Raw genomic sequence first — 10,824 nt, 5'->3', positions numbered from 1 at the left:
TGTGCACAGGTCACACACATGCACACAAATTTACCTCAGGGATTAATCACCAGGAACTGGCATGTCCACCACACAAAATAAATGGGATTTGAAAAGCAGAAGATTCTGGCCTACAGCAGACACAGGGGAAACGCAGCACTTCATTTAAGACAGACCTCAATTTCTTATTCATGAAGTCCCTCTGGGAGAGTTCTCCACCTGGGACCAAGTGGCCAAGAGGGAAAGGGTCTCAATGGAACAGTAGGGACTATGTTTCAACTTCCACAGAGAAGCCCAAACCTAGAAGAGTAGATATCTGAGACTTTAAACATTACATATGTTTACAACTCTGATTTCAGATCCTAAAATCATCCTAAAAAGCTGGAGTAGGTTACATGGTGGGCTGCTAACTGAAACGTCAGTGGTTCAAATCCACCAGCTGCCTCGGAGGAGAAAGCTGAGACTAGCTGCTTCTGCAAAGATGTACAGCCTTGGAAACCCGATGGAGCATTTCCACTTTGCCTTATAGGGTCACCGTGAGTCATCCACGATTCAATAGCAGTCATATTGGTTTTCTGTGTGTCTCTTTTTTTATATAGCTATCATAGGAACTGATTTTATATATATAAAGTATATGTGTTAAGGAACCCTTGCTATATCTACCTGGAGTCCCTTGGTAGCAAAAATAATTACCCCAGTTAGATACTAATTGAAAGGTGAAGCGTTGAGTCTAGCCAGAGGCGTCTCAGAAGAAAAGTCTAGTGATCTGCTTCTGATTGGTCAGCCACTGGAAACACACACACAAACAAGCTGTGATGCGCTCCTGTCGTGTGCTTCTGGAAGGTAGGGCAGGAGAGAGAACTGGGGGAGTAGAGAAGGCTCGGACAGCTAAACACTAGACTGTCACAAGTGGATGGGTGGTGGGCACCAGCAAGTTAGCACCAAGATGTCACACTGCTTAGACCCACACCAAGTTCACCACAGGGAGTGGATAGGGCCGCCTTGAAAATATAGCCTGTTTGTGGGTGTGTCTGTTTAGGAAGAAGCTTGAGCTCCATTTATAGTTTGTTTATTTTTTTTGTAGGCAGCTGTTTTTGAGTCTATTTCCACTCAGGATGACCAACAGAATGAAATAGACTGGTCCTGCTTTATTCTCACAATCACCAACGTGTTCAAATTCATCGCTGTACTCCAACTGAATGATGGTCCCCGTTGCCCCCGCTGGCTCTCTACCTTACAAAGGATGATGCTCTCCAGCAACTGATCTTTCCTGGCAGTATGTCCAAGGTGAGTGAATCTGACAGTGGGAGGTTTGCATCTGCTAATTTTGTAAATATATCACTAGACCTTTCTTCCTACTCTGCATGAGCCCAGAAGTGCTGCTAAGTCCCATCCACCGTGGCTGACCCTTGAAGTATAAGTGGCAGAGTTTCCAGCTCCGCAACACTATGCAAGCCAACACCGTGCAACAAACTGATAGGGGGCAGAAACCAGTGATCACTGTGCCCATTCTGACTCATGAAGATGACCCCTTGTTTGTTAGAGTAGAATTGTGCCCTGGGAGGTTTTCAATGGCTGACTTTTCCAGTAGTTTGCCAGGCCTTTCTTCCTAGACATCCCTGGCTTCACACAAACCTCCAACCTTTCAGCTAGCAGCGAGTCTGTTAACCATTTCCACCATCCAGAGACTCCAATTAGAGCTTAGACACCTTATGATTAGCGTTTTCCATTTGCGTTTTAGGCTGCCTTATAGATGTGAGTACTCTTGCCCCAGGGGGGGAACTTGTCTTCCCCCAGTTTCTCTGAACCAGTGTAACCTAGGACTCGAAGGCAGGGGCTGAGGGCTGCAGGATGAATACCAATGATTGCTCAGTGCTCTCTCATCTAAATAATCTTTGAGCATTTGCATTTCACATTTTCTTTCAAATTGGAGTTGCAAGCTAGTCTCCTTGCTAACAAAACGCTTTCTTCATCCTACACTGAATCCCTCAGCAAATCCTCAAATATCTTTGCAAATCTCAAAGATATTAAGGCATTTAACTTTTTTTTTCTCATTTAGACCTTTGAAGTGTGCTGTGCCTAGAATAATTTCCAAGCTAAAACCTGTCGACTGCATAGAAAATTAAGGAAACTGCCTGTCACCCTGGTAGCAGGTCTGATAACTAATTACTTATAGATTTTAAGTCAGATTTGAGAAAGATAAATATTTAAATAAAATGTACCATCATTTAGAAATACTGCCATGTGTTTTATAATTAGTGTCTTGAAAAGAATCATTGCATCCTGTCATCTGATGAGTCAAGAGGAGGGAGAGGAGATACAGGGAGGGGAGCTGTTAAATGCTTGTATATCATCAAGTATATGTGTGTGAATATTTAAATCATAAAATTAAAGGGCGAGGGATGTGATGTTTGGAGAAACCGTGCTCTGAGAAGGAAGGTCTAATTTATCATAGAAGTTCTTTAGGGCAAATAATCAATACGCTGGGCTACCAACCAAAAAGATGTAAGTTTGGGTTAATCAAGAGGTGCCTAGGAAGAAAGAGCTGGCAATCTGTGACTGAAAACTCAGCCATTGAAACCCAACCCTCTGCAGGACAGCTCTACTCTGATAAACATGGGGCACATGCATTGGAATGAACTTGACAGCAACTAGTAACTTTATCACAGGAGCTTTAATTTCAATCAATGGGGTGCTACTCTGATAAAGGAGGTGAAGGTACCTCCCAGAATACCCCCACAGCCAAGAGTGAGGCTTTGCTAAATTCCCAGAGAAGGTGGAAGATGGAGAAAGACTAAAGAAAGCAGAAAGACCCAGAACCAATCCTCTCTGTATCCTGTTTAGCAATTCATAGACCCCCCCAGTTACCCTACCCTTCCTCTGATTTCTGGATCTTAATTTTATGGCATCCTCATGACCTTTCATTGTCCATTTCTCTTTATTCAATATTTATGGTCATTTTGAACATGTTATTGGGCTTCAGGATGTCTGGTGGCATTGTTATTCACTTCACCCCTCCAATCAGCCCACTGGAGAAAGAAAAGGGTGTCTGCTCCCATGAAGATTTACAAAATCTCCAAAATCCTGTATAAGGTCTCTGTGAGTCAGAATAGCAGCTAAAAGGAGGCCAGAGGCTGACTGTGGAATAAGCTATCGATCGCTCATATGTAGGTTCAGTTTAAAGTTGAAGAAAATGAAAAGCCCAATAGACAACCTTGAGTCTAGTCCATTTGACATTTGAGAGCGTCTCAAGAACAGATTTGATGAATTCATCACTAATGACAGAAGACCGGAAGAGCTCTAGGAGGACACCAAAAACATCACACATGAAGAAAGTAAAAGTCACTTAAAAGACAGGAACAAAAGAGAAGATCGAAGTGGGTGTTAGAAGATGCCCCGAGACCTGCTCTTCAATTGTAGAGTAACTGAGGTTCATGGATGAAATTGTGAAGAAAATGAGATACACAGAAAATCTCAAAGGGCATCTTGAGGAGACAAAGTCCAATATTATGATTTACAAAGACCCAGAGTTAGAAAACTAAAAAAGGAGAACACACTCCGCATACCTTAAATGGAAAGAACTCAAGAAAAACCTCAAGCCTCAATTGCAATATTGAAAAAGTCTTTGGGGACAATATTGAAGGATGCTAGAAGCCTCAAAAGGAGATGGAAAGACTAAACGCACAGTAACTGGCCCAAAACAACTGGTCAACATTCAACCATTCACGAAGTAGCGTGTAAGCGAGGACCAATGGTATTAAATGAAGAAGTCCAAGCTACATTGAAAGCATCAGCCAAAAATCAGGCTCCAAGAACCGAAGGATTACCACTTGAAATGTTTCAATAAGCTGATGAAGCACCAGCAGCACACACTGATCTATGCCAAAATATTTGGAAGACAGTTATTTGGTCAACTGACCAAAAGAGATCTATATTTGTACCTAGTTCTGAAGAAAAGTGATCCAACAGAATGTTCAAATTACAGAACTCAGTGCTCAAATTCCAAGATTATTAGTATCTCATGCAATCCAATTTTGCCGAAGATCATCCAAGAAAGGTTGCAGCAATGCATTGGCAGGGAGCTGCCAGAGGTTTAGGCAGGATTCCGAAGGAGACATGGAAAAAGGAATAGCATTGCTGATTGATGTCAGATGGATCTTGGATGAAAACAGAGAATACCAGAAAGACACTTACTTGTATTTTATTGATGATACCAAAGCATTCAACTGTGTGGACCACACAAACCAGGGAGAGCCTGGAGCAAAATGGAAATCCCAGAACACATTGTGCTCCCACAGAACCTACATATGCCAGGGGCTCGAGTGGAAAGCAGATGTTTTGTGAATGGTGAGGGCAACAAATGTGCTTGACACATTGGATGGATGGATGGATGGATGGATGGATTGCGATAAGCTTTGTACGAGCCCACACTAAAATGATATAAATAAATAAATAAAAGAAATCTATCCTAAAATAAAACCAGTATCTCATGTCTCCCCCTACAAAGCAGCATATAAAACAATGAAGAAGAAGGGGATAAAAGAACCAATGCATGCATCAAACGGCAGTTGTTTGAATGCAAGGGAATGATTTAAAATCAGAAGAGATGTGTCAGGGTTGTGTCCTCTCACCATACTTATTCAATCTGTACGCTGAGATGCATGATCTGCAGGAGAAGGTGGCATCAGGATTGGAGGAAGGCTTATTAACAGCCTGCAGTAAGTAGATGACACAGCTCTGTTTGCTGCAAGTGAAGAGAAGTTAAAGCACTTGCGGATAAAGAGCAAGGATTTCAGTTTTCAGTTTTCAGCATGGGTTACGCTCAAAGTAAAGAAAATCAAAATCCTCGCCATTGGACAAGTAGGTAACATCAGGGTCAATGGAGAAAAGATTGAAGTTGTCAAGGACGTCATTTTGCTTGATCCACAATCAATGTTCATGGAAGTGGCTTAATACAACCCATACATTGGTTGTATCAAGAATATTTGTACATGTTGCCATCTTTATTTTCTAGACATTTACTTTCCATTGAGCCCTTGGGATCAGCTCCTCTTTTTTCCCCTCCCTCCTCACCCCCACCCTCATGACCCCTTGGTAAATTATAAATTATCATTGTTTTCATATCTTACACCCACCGCTGTTGCTCTTCACCCACAATTCTATTGTTCATCCCGCTGGAGGGGGTGGGAGAGGGACGGTGCGATTAATGTGTCGATCATTTTGATCGGTTCCTCCTTCCTCCCCTCCTCCCCCTACCTTCTGCCTTACACACCTGGTATTGATACTCCCATTTGTGTTCCTGGGAGGAGGGAAGGGGTTATCTGACCTGGATTCCATGTGCCATGAGCTCTTATATGTACGTACCAGTTACATGCTCCGGTCTAGCCAGAACTGAAAGGCAGAATTGGGGTCATGATTCCTTGGGCCTCTACTCAAGCACTCCCTCAATGCATTAATGCTTTCTTCTACTAAATTGGCATTCTATGATGCTCACCCTCCCGACACAACCGCTGAAGGCAAAGCGGGTGAACATTTGCATGTGAAGAAAGCTGATGGTGCCCAGCTATCAAAAGAGACAGCATCTGGGGTCTTAAAGGCTTGAAGGTAAACAAGTGGCCATCTAGCTCAGAAGCAACAAAGCCCACATGGAAGAGCACACCAGCCTGTGTGATCACTTGGTTCTGAAGGGATCAGTTATCAGGCATCAAAGAACAAAAAATCATATCATCGGGTGCACACCTCCATGATATGATCGCAGAGGACAAAAGGTGCATAAGCAAATGTGGCGTAGAAAGCTGATGGTGTCCAACTATCAAAAGAAATAGTGTCTGGGGTCTTAAAGGCTTGAAGGTAAACAAGCAGCCATTTAATTCAGAAGCAACAAAGCCCACACGGAAGAAGTACACCAGCCTGTGTGATCACGAGGTGTCAAAGGGATCAGGTATAAGGCATCATCAGAAAAAAAAAATCTTACCATAGTGAATGAAGGGGGGAGTGCAGAGTGAAGACCCAAAGCCCATTTGTCGGCCACTGGAGATCCCCTCACAGAGGGGTCTAGGGGAGGAGATGAGTCAGTCAGGGTGCGATGTAGCACCAATGAAGAATACAGCTTTCCTCCAGTTCCTAAATGCTTCCTCCCCCCCCCCCCAACACCTTCTCAACTATCATGATCCAAATTCTACCTTGCAAGTCTAGATAGAGAAGAGGATGTACACTGGTGCAGATAAGAGCTGGAGGCACAGGGAATCCAGGGCGGATGATACATTCAGGACCAGGGATGTGAGGGGTGATACTGGGAGGATAGAGGGTGAGTGGGTTGGAAAGAGAGAGCCGATTACAAGGATTTACATGTGACCTTCTCCCTTGGGGACGGACAACATAAAAGGGGGTGAAGAGAGACGTTGGACAGGGCAAGATATGACAAATAATAATTTATAAATTATCAAGAGCTCATGAGGGAGGGGGGAGCGCAGAGGGAGGGGGGAAAAGAGGACCTGATGCAAAGGGATTAAGTGGAGAGCAAATGCTTTGAAAATGATGAGGGCAAAGAATGTATAGATGTGCTTTATACAACTGATGTATGTATGGATTGTGGTAAGAGTTGTATGAGTCCCTAATAAAATGTTAAAAAAAAAAAAAAGAGTGGATAATAAAGAGTGTGGAGTTGAAAAAAAAAAAAAAAGAAAGAATGGGATCATGATTGTGGAGAGTGAGGAAGCCTTAAGGAACCAGAGGAATATTGTGTTTCATCGGTGCTGTATTGGCCCTGGTTGGCTCATCCCTTCCTTGTGATCCTTCTGTGAGGGGATGTCCTCTTGTCCGCAGATAGGTTTGGGGTCTCTGCTCTGACCCTCCTTGTTCTCAACAATATGCTTTTATTTGTTTTGTTTTGGGTCTTCTGATGCCTTTTAACTGATCCCGTCAACATCTTGTGATCACAAAGGCTGGTGTGCTTCTTCCATGTGGGCTTGTCTGCTAGATGGCCACTTTTTAAGCTTCAAGCCTTTAAGACTCAAGATGCTGTCCCTTCTGATAGCAGGGTGCCATGAGCTTTCTTCACCACATTTGCTTATGCTCCTTTTTTTTGTCTTCAGTGATCGTGTCAGGAGGGTGAGCACCACAGGACACCAGGTTGTTAGAATAAAATGTTAAGGAAGGGCTTGAGCTCCTGCTATGCGTGTGAAAGCTGGACATTGAGTGAGGAAAACGGAAGAGGAATTGATGCATTGGAATGGTGGTGCTGGTGAAGAAAACTGAAAGTACCGTGGACTGCCAGAACAAGAAACAGATCTGTCTTAGAGAAAGTAAAGCCATCGTGCTCCTTAGAGGCCAGAATCACCGGATTCGTCTCAGGTATTCTGAACATATTTTCAGGAGAGACCCGTTTCTGGATAAGGACACCGTGCTTGGTGAAGTGGAGGGGCAGCAAAAAAGAGGAAGGCCCTTAACAAGCTAGATTGATATGGTGGTTGGAACAGTTGCCTTAAAGAGAAGAACAATTGTGAGGGTTGAGTAGGACTGGTTGGTGTTTGGGTCTCTGGTCCATAAGGACGCAAGGAGTCCCAACCAACTCAACAGCACCTAGCAACAATACATGGGTCAGAATCAAGTTCATGGCAGTGGGTTTCAGTTAGTTGTGATTTTTTTTGTCATTTTAAGGTGAAAGTTGACACAGCAAATTAGTTTTCTATTGAGTAGCTCACACACAAATTGTTCTACAAAATTTTCCCCCTCCAAGCTAAGTATTTAAATTATTATTTTTTACAAAGCAACCTTAGCATCTTCAAAGTACTCTCCATTCCACTAGACACATTTGTCAAATAAGTGATTCCATTCTTGGAAACATTTTTCAAACTCAGCTGTTTGGATGGCTGACAGCACCTCCTTCGTGTTTTTTTTTTTTTCTTCACCTCTTTTGCATCATCAAATCACTGTTCTTTCAGAAATGAAAAGTCACACGGGGTGAAGTCAGGTGAGTAGGGTGTATGGGGCAAGGGAGGCATGCTGGTTTGTTTGTTTGCCAAAAATTGGCAAACAAAAGATGGCTTCATGGGCAGGTGCATTGTCATGGTGGCAAAACCAGTCCCCTATCTGCCACAAACCAGGCCCCTTTGGGTCACACACTGTTACACAATCATTTCAGAACCTCTAAATAGAAAGCTTGATTAAGAGTCGGACCTTGTGGAACTAAGTTCAAATGCACTATCCCATTCACAAATATATATTTTAAAAAGATCATCATCTTAATCTTTGATTTCACTTGATAAGAGCTTTTTAGAGGTGAGTTGACAATGGTGCCTTCCTCTGGCTTGATTGATGTTTGGTTTGGGGGGTCATAAGAAGAGCATCGTGTCTCATCACCAGTAATGACCTTGGGAAACAGTCAGGGTCACTTTGGAGCTGTTCTTTGAAAGCACGGCATGTTTCCACTCCACGATCTTTTTTCTGTCAGAACCCAAGGCACAGATTTCACAGTGACCCTTATCATTCCCAAATTTTCCGTTACATTTCACTGAAAAGAGCTTCGAGATAGTCCATGCAACTTCCCCATCTCTTCGATGGCCTGTCATCAGTCTTCGAGCATAAGGGCACACAATTTGTCGCCATTGTTGTCCTTTTGGGAAGCTGACGGATGTACGAAACGAGGTTTGTCATCAATCGACATTTCACCTTTTGGAAATGAGAAGAAGACTCGTACACTTGAGGGGTTTTTAAAATAGCTCTGTCCTTGTAAACTGGGTTCAACCTCACAACAGTCTCTGCAGCATTTTTCCAGAGCAGGAAACAAAATTTCACAGCTGCACGCTGTTATCACAAATCAGCCAGCACGAGAAACGAGGTTCGAGTGAAATTGCTTTTACAAAAAAATTCACCATGGCCGGAAAGACCCTTCCCAGGCAATACCACTGGCTGCACTAATAGCAAGTTGCTTGATGCTCACCTGGCGTGGGGTGGGGGGGGAATGCTTTCTACCAAAGCTCCGCCCAATGAAGCTTCTTTGTTGTTTTTATGGGGGGAGTGGGGAGGGGCTTTGGGGTACCCCATGTATGTTAGCATGCTCTCCATTCCAACCCTCGATATCCCTGCTTCCATTCAGCCAGTTTCCATGCCCCTTTCTGCCCCTTTCTGTCTGGGGGCAGTAATGGTTACCCTTTGGGGCTTACAGGAGTCGAGTTGCTTATTGTAAGGAGCATGTTATTATTGCTTATTTTATAGGTCTGTCTGTTACGTGGTTGAGAGGTGGCCTCTGGGGTGGGTGCAGGTCCACATTGGAAGACTCACTTTGGGCAAGATTTTCGTGGTTTCCTCCAGTCTCTATCAGACCCCTAACACTGGTTTTTGGGGTTTTGTGTGTGTGTGTGTGTGTGTTTCATGAATTTACACTTCATTCGATATTTTTCTCTCATTCTAACTCAGATAATCCCTGTGTCCCTAGTCAGAAGTCTGCAGCAGTAGCCAGACACCACGTCATTCTTTGGCTTTTACCCTAGAAGAGAAGCCGGTTCGTGTGGGCCATTAGTCCTTTGAACTAATTACGTCCTTGAGTTTTCGGTTATTTTCACTGTTTGCTCTGATTATATCTTAGGTGGGCACTTAAAAGATTTCAAAAGTCACCACCATTCTTGACCCATCCACGATTTAGAACATTATCGTTTTGCACTATGTTAGACCAAGTGATCTAGATGTACCCACAGATATTTAGGGTTTTAAAACCTTTGTCCTTCTCCTTCTCTCTTTCCTCTGCCTCCTCCTCCTCCTCCTCCTCCTCCACCTTCTACCCAGCATATGATGGGTGCTCACCCATGCTAAATTCCTTTGGTGTCTTTTTTTTTTTTTACATTTTATTAGGGACCCATACAACTCTTATCACCATCCATACATATACATACATCAATTGTATAAAGCACATCCATACATTCCCTGCCCCAATCATTCTCAAAGCATTTGCTCTCCACTTAAGCCCCTTGCATCAGGTCCTCTTTTTCCCCCCTCCCTCCCCTTTCCCCCCTCCCTCATGTGCCCTTGGTAATTTATACCTCATTATTTTGTCATATCTTGCCCTATCCGGAGTCTCCCTTCCCCCCTTCTCTGCTGTCCCTCTCCCAGGGAAGAGGTCACATGTGGATCCTTGTAATCAGTTCCCCCCTTCCAACCCACTCACCCTCCACTCTCCCAGCATCACCCCTCACACCCTTGGTCCTGAAGGTATCATCCACCCTGGATTCCCTGTACCTCCAGCCCTCATATGTACCAGTGTACAGCCTCTGCCCTATCCAGTCCTTTGGTGTCTTTCACTCTAGAACAATCCACCTGTAAATTTTGTCATGCATGACACTGACATTTTTAAGTGTTCAGGACAGCTGTCCTGTATGACCTCTCATTCTGAATTTGTCTGACTATGTGCTCAATATTAGATTCTATATAGTGCAGGTGGTGTTGACATTCTGTGGGACATACTGCATCAAGATGAACGTGCATTATCTCAGGTAATACTCTGGGTGACGTGTGATGGTTCAGTTAGGATGGGGTCTGCCAGATGCCACAATTGTAGCCATCTATTTCTTCTTGGTAACTTACACTAACCTGTACAGGGGAGGGGAGAGGGGATGGTTTTATTCCAGATGAATCTCCTGCTCTCAGATTACCTCTTGCCAAATGATTTTTATCATCCTGTACTTACCTTCATCTGAATCAATTATTACACTGCAGTTATATAATGGTGATCGATTTCTTCCATTAGCTAGAATCAGAAAGAGAAGTTTTTCTGCCTCTCGTCCTATGCTCTTCTTCCTTTCTCTCCTCACTAGAGAGTCATTAATTTGTTTTTAATTATTGTGATTTAGG

The sequence above is a fragment of the Tenrec ecaudatus genome, chromosome 13, assembly GCF_050624435.1.
Source record: "Tenrec ecaudatus isolate mTenEca1 chromosome 13, mTenEca1.hap1, whole genome shotgun sequence".
Classification (NCBI taxonomy): Eukaryota; Metazoa; Chordata; class Mammalia; order Afrosoricida; family Tenrecidae; genus Tenrec; species Tenrec ecaudatus.
The sequence above is the reverse complement of the archived record's forward strand: the minus strand, read 5'-3'. Positions refer to the sequence as shown.